Here is a 6,745-nt window from a genome sequence, read left to right on the forward strand (position 1 = left end):
TCCCCTGGGAGGGTAGATGCACCAACATCAGTGCTCTCGATCAGGCCAACATCCCCAGCATCGAAGCACTGACCACACTCAACCTGCTCCGTTGGGCGGGTCACATTGTTTGCATGCCCGACACGAGACTCCCAAAGCAAGCGCTCTAGTCGGAACTCCTACACGGCAAGCGAGCCCCAGGAAGAGGAAACGTTTCAAGAACGTGCTTAAAGCCTCCTTGATAAAGTGCAATATCCCCACCGACACCTGGGAGTCCCTGGCCAAAGATAGAGCACCTCGAGTCTCGTCACCGAGAGCATGAAGAAAACAAGCACAGCAGCGGAAGGAGCGGGCGGCAAACCAGACTCCCCATCAACCCTTTCATTCAAAAACTGTTTGTCCCACCTGCGACAGAGACTGTAATTCCCATATTGGACTGTTCCGTCACCTGAGAACTCACTTTTAGAGTGGAAGCAAGTCTTCCTCGATTTCGAGGGACTGCCGATAATGGAGATAATTGCAGTGTCATGCACATGAGATTAGAAACTCCAGTCATGTCTATACAATATGAGGATAGGTTAGTTATAAACTTGGGAGAAATGTAGGCTTAGATGGGATATGATTGAAATGTTTTAAATTATTAAGTAATTGGATATGGTCAGTTTAGATTGTCAGTCTCGGGGTGACGTCAGTAGGTATTTCTTTCTAGAGAGAATTTTTGATCTCGGCCAAGTGCCAAGACAGGTGATGATTATGGAATTGCTGCAATACTTTAAAAGGGAACTCGACACATTTTTGACAGAGGACATTCCAGTTATAGGCAGTAAATGCTGGTTCGCTGAGATTGTGATTAGTCATGGCAATTGTCTGAGAGTCAGAGTGAAATTTCCAAGCACTTTTTCTGAATTTACTTCATCTTTGTAAACCTTTTCCAGCAGAACAGCATTGCTAAAGGGTGTGGTGGATGTTGTGTAAGGTAGCACTTTTGACTAGCTGAGGTGGACTCAATGTGCCTGATGGTCTTTTTTCACCTTTCTTTGCATCTGTTGTATGGAGTTCTTCTGCACGTTTCGCACAGGAGAAGGGGGGTTAAATGTTCTGACAGCAGATTGTGATATTGCTGAAACAGTTGGGTGTGCAATGCTCTCGGCGCTGTGGTGGGCTGGTTGTCTATATTAGTGAGTACAATCAGCAAACAAAAAAACAGGTGTCTGTTGTTAAGGGCACTCACAAATAAAAGTGTCTTTAAATTAGCTGCTAGTCTCAGTAACTCCTAGGATCCAACTTCTCTGATGATGTCCTTTGCACTTAACCTACAAACAATGGCAACAAAGAAGAGAAAAGGGTGCTAAATGGGCACTAAGCGCAAAACAGCATTTGCCACACCACAAGGAAGATAAGCCGTATATCAGCGTCATAGACATTTGACCAAGTCACATGCTGTAGGGCGTTTTATGTAACCATGGAATATGCTTTGTAAACAACTGAGATATTGTCCCTTTAATGGCAGTCATAATTCTTTAAAACCATTCAATTGTAAAAATGATTCTTGATGGTGATAGTCCATAACATTTTACCTTTATTAGTTGGCCTTTTACAACAGGGTGGAGTCAGTCTGTAGACTGCCAACAAGAATTTGTCTTTTGGAGAAGTTAGACACTGTACTGTATTGACAACATTCAGCAGGCTGTGCATCAGTGACTATTCCATGCTATTTGTACATCTAAGCCTTCAAGGGCACATCCTTAAACCTACGCAATGCAAGTAATTAAAACCTACTATACTACTTTCTGATCCTATTGAATAGATCTGGTATCTGTTGGTTGCAGCTCTATAGAAAAGCCAGATGTATCATTGTTTTGCGTACTTATTCGAAAATACAATGAATTAAGCAAAGTTGATTTATTGAACAACAACAACTTGTTGCCTTTACTATAGCGCCTTTAATGTAGTAAAACATCCCAAGGCACATCACAGGAGTATGACAAGACAACATTTTTTACACCGAGCCACATAAGGAGAAATTAGGCCAGGTGACCAAAAACTTGGTCAAAGAAGTGGGTTTTATGGAGCGCCTTAAAGGAGGAGAGGTAGAGAAGCAGAGAGTTCCAGAGCTTGGGGCCGAGGCAACAGAAGGCATGGCCACCAATGGTTGAGCGATTATAATCAGGGATGCTCAGGAGGGCAGAATTAGAGGACGCAGATATCTCGGGGGAGGCGGGCGGAGGTTGTGGGGCCGGAGGAGATTACAGAGATAGGGAGGGGCGAGGCCAGGGAGGGATTGAAAACAAGGATAAGAATTTTGAAATTGAGGTGTTGCTGAACCAGAAGCCATTGTCGGTCAGCGAGCACAGGGGTGATGGGTGAGCGTGATTTAGTGCTTTGCACCAACAAACAAACTTGCTGGCTGGTTTCTTAGAGACAATGGGCCAAACATTGCGGCCTCTCCGGGTGTGTACGAAGTGCGCACGGTCCCGGTGAGGCCTCGCCAAAGCCGGCTCTCAGGTCGCAATACACATGCGCCGAAAACCGGTTTTTCCAATCTGTCAAAATTTCTTTCGACCGATCCTACACATCCCCATAGGAAGGACAACCGCGCGGGAGAGATTGGGCCGTTTGCCCAACTCATGCCCAGCGAATGTCCTTCAAATTTTTACACCTGGTAAAAGCAGGCGCACAGCTTAATTTTACCAACGTAACACTTTTAAAATGTTGAAAAATTAAATGTAATCATTTATTTTTATGTTAAAAAACTTTGTCCATGAAGGTATTTTTTATTTTTTAACCCTATTAAAACACATTTTTTAAAAATTCCAAAAAATATATTTTTTTCTAAAACATTTAAGTACAATTAATTTTAAATATGTGGACGTGTTTTTTTTATTTACTGTGCTGTGTTTCTTGTTTTAAGGGGTTATTCTCATTGATAGTAATGGGAGCTTGTGCAAATGGAGTTCCATTATTATCAATGAGAATACTACCCAGTGATTGGTGGTCCACGCCCATGTGATTGCAACATAGACGTCCGTACGGGGAAGACAGATCCCCGTTCGCTGCACCGCAGATGAAGGTCTCAGATCGGAATCCTACGTTTCTCTGGGACCAACAGGTACTTACGTAGATTTTTTTGGGGTCAGATCCGTTCGTAAGAAAGAAGCCTTCGACCGCAATTTTCCCACCATTGGCTATCCATTGAAGACGTGGCTGATGACACATTTGAAGAGGGCAAGCAATGTGGCCGAGGAGCAACATAATGAAAGCTACATGTCCACCAGATATGTCATAGAGCAAGCAATCAACATGCTGAAGATGCAGTTCAGGTACCTTGACAGATCTGGAGGAACCCTTCAGTACGTACCAGCCAGGTCTCCAGAATCACCCTTGTATGCTGCGCGCTGCACACCATAGCCCAGCAGCGAGGGTTGGCGCTGCAGGAGGACTAAGGTGCAGAGTGCATAGCCTCTTCGGAGGAGGAACCTGGGGTGGAGATGGCACCAGGAGTGGGACACCTTGCAGCCCAGGATGCCCACACAATGGCTCGATTTACTTAAGTTGCACCAGTGCAACCACCTGGCTCCCAACTTTCCCTCCACCTCACCTGTCCCCCCTCCCCCTCCTCCCCCCCCGCACCCAACACCACAAAACAGTCCTAAAATTACCAAATCATTCCTGTCAACGAAACACCCATTGCTCAAGGTTAAGTAATGTCTTCCCATTCACTCCAATGACAAAGCCACTTCCCAGGTAGCAGGTAAAAACAGACAAGACGGGAAAATAGTGCAAAGAAATACATTTATGTACATCATAAATAGAACTGAACTTAATGCTAACATTTTGGCAATCACCCATGTGCATGCCAGTGTGCATCTACAATTGTGTCTTTTTTCTTTCCCGAGTGCTTCTACGAGGTCCAACCCCTGTGGCTTCAGCAGAGGCAGAGGCAGGCTGCTCACTTCCCTGCTCTGACTGCTTCGACACTTTTGGCGGGTGTCTTCTGAGTTTTGGGGCCTGTGAGGGCCCTGCCAAAGACTGCTTCTCCTGCAACTGTGGAGGAGCAGGCTCTGCCTCGGAACCGACTTAAGGGGGGTCAACGAGAGAGAAGTGGGAGCGCTTTGAGCTGAACCATCACTTCTATGTCCCCTCCCACCATCATCCCTCTAATGGACCACGCACTCTTCCCTGCTAGCATGGAGCTGGACAGCCCCTTGCTGCACATCAGTGGGTCGATGTTGGTATCCCTCCTACAGCAGAGGTCAATGAGAGTCTGCAATCTGTTGTTTGCAGCAAGCTTGTCCTCGTTTGACTGGCGCATAAGCTGCTCCTTGCAGGTTGCCATCCATTCCATGAAACAGCACACTGTCGTCATTGCCTGCGATATGGTGGGACTCATGTTGGAGATGGACTCCTCCATTCTCTGTACAATCGCTCACATCATGGCTGAAAAAGCTGCCAGAGCCTCGTGCATTTGTTGCTGCTCATCCAAAATAAACCTCTTTGTTGAAGGCCCCCGAGCTCCAGCATCTGCATCCTGCGCCCTCCAGCTGTGGCTGTCTCCACCATATGCTCTTGCTCATTTATGAAGTGTGATACACCAGGTGACAACACTACTCTAGGTCTAGATGTACCCACCAATGTGTGCGTATCTGCACTGGTGCTGGTGCACATGGGTCTGATGACGCCCCTCAGAGAGTGGAGCTTCCTCTGAGGAGTCGTCTTCCTCCTTCAGCTGGACAGTGGAGTGGGTACTTGATGGACCTGTGGGGGAGTAGAAGAGATGAATTACAAGGCTTATGATAACAATGTGTAATGCTACCATTATGTACATGACATTTCACTGGCTGCTGACATCAAGTCACCATGAGTGACTGACGGATGCCATGTAGCTGTATATTTACTTCTGTCACCAGATTGCTGGGAGGTCCGCCTCTCTTAGTCTCCCACCGCCAGCAGCTCTGCAATTCGACTTATTTGTAGAACCTCCTCTTCTGCTGAAGTCACTGTTCTGTAAATTGGCGGCCCACCTCCGATTCTTTACCTCTCCTGGATGTTTTGTGCGCTCTTCGCCTGCAAGGAGGGAGAGACACCTTTGAGTGAGAGTGATATAAAGGATGGATGTGCTACATCAGTAGAGGGTGACTATGAGGGAGTGGTGTGACATTGCCAAATGGCCTCCTTCTGTGGTATTACTTGCTGTGATTGCATTAGGATGATGGTGAGTATCCACGATGGTTAGGCAGATGGGGCTGTAAATATCTGCATAGATGGGTGTACCTTGCAAGGTAGGTTGGTGGGAGGATTGGCGTGAAGGTGTAGGCTTGGGAAGGCAGAGTGATGGGTTGGGGTGACATGCACATCAGGATGCAGTTGAATGTGGCATTGCATTCACCTTTCCTGACCTCACGAGATCAGTAAATCTTTTGCGCCCTTCATCTTTTGCTGAAGGAGGAATGTTCGAGAAGTCACCCAGAGAACCGCTCTCTCGCTTCTTGGGTTTAGCATCTCAAATGAAGCAGTTGCTTTGCCACACTGTGAAACTGCTACTGCAACCCACTAAGAGTTAAACTCTGTAGACATCAAAACAAAAATAGTCTTTCAAAACTAACAAAAGTGAAGCTATTAGCCCTCCAGGCAGTGAACACCCATTATTTACAGGAAACTGGCCTGTTTTGTACATTGTGAAATTGCTTGAAACTAAATACCTTAGGATTTTTTAATGTATTCGTTCATGGGATGTGGGCGTCGCTGGCAATTGTTGCCCATCCCTAATTGGCCTCGAGAAGATGGTGGTGAACTGTCTTCTTGAACCGCTGCAGCCCATGTGAAGGTGCTTCCACAGTGCTGTTAGGGAGCTCCAGGATTTTGACCCAGTGACGATGAAGGAACAGCGATATATCTCCTAGTCAGGATGGTGTGCGACTTGGAGGGGAACGTGGAGGTGGTGGTGTTAGTTCCACTCCTGCTCTTTCCCCACAGCCCTGCAAATTTTTCCTTTTCAAGAACTTATCTAATTCCCTTTTGAAAGTTACTTTTGAATCTGCTTCTACCGCCCTTTCAGGCAGCGCATTCCCGATCATAACAACTCGCTGCATAAAAAAATGTCACCTCATTTTTAGGGTGGATGCAACTTTAGCAATAACTAGGGCATTCTGTACACTTCTCTGGGGCTGAATGAACAATGCTGTACCCCCACATCACTGAGGACACACTCTGCTTTTTTGAGGCTAGAATGAGAAATTATTTGAGAGGCAATTTTTTAATTTAAACTCGGTGGCGAGGTGGTAATGCCTGTTTATTGCCGTAGAGGCTGGAAGTTCTTAAGCTATCAGGAATGGGCAGAAATTTCTGCAACAGACACGAATGAACCTGATTATCCATATGAACATCAAGCAGTTATTTCTTGAGGGTCAGTGTCAGCTGTAGCTTAGTGGGTAGTACTCTTGCTTCTGAGTCAGAAGGTTGTGGGTTCAAGTCCCACTCCAGGCACTTGAGCACATAAATCTAGGCTGACACTCCAGTGCAGTGCTGTACCATCGGAGGTGTCGTCTTTTGGATGAGACGTTAAACCGAGGCCCCGCCTGCTCTCTCCGGTGAACGTAAAAGATCCCATGGCACTATTTCGAAGAAGAGCAGGGTAGCTATCCCCGGTGTCCTGGCCAATATTTATCCCTCAATCAACGTAACAAAAAAACAGATTATCTGGTCATTATCACATTGCTGTTTGTGGGAGCTTGCTGTGCGCAAACTGGCTGCCACCCTTTCTACATTA

Source organism: Pristiophorus japonicus, chromosome 15, assembly GCF_044704955.1.
Source record: "Pristiophorus japonicus isolate sPriJap1 chromosome 15, sPriJap1.hap1, whole genome shotgun sequence".
NCBI classification, from domain to species: domain Eukaryota; kingdom Metazoa; phylum Chordata; class Chondrichthyes; family Pristiophoridae; genus Pristiophorus; species Pristiophorus japonicus.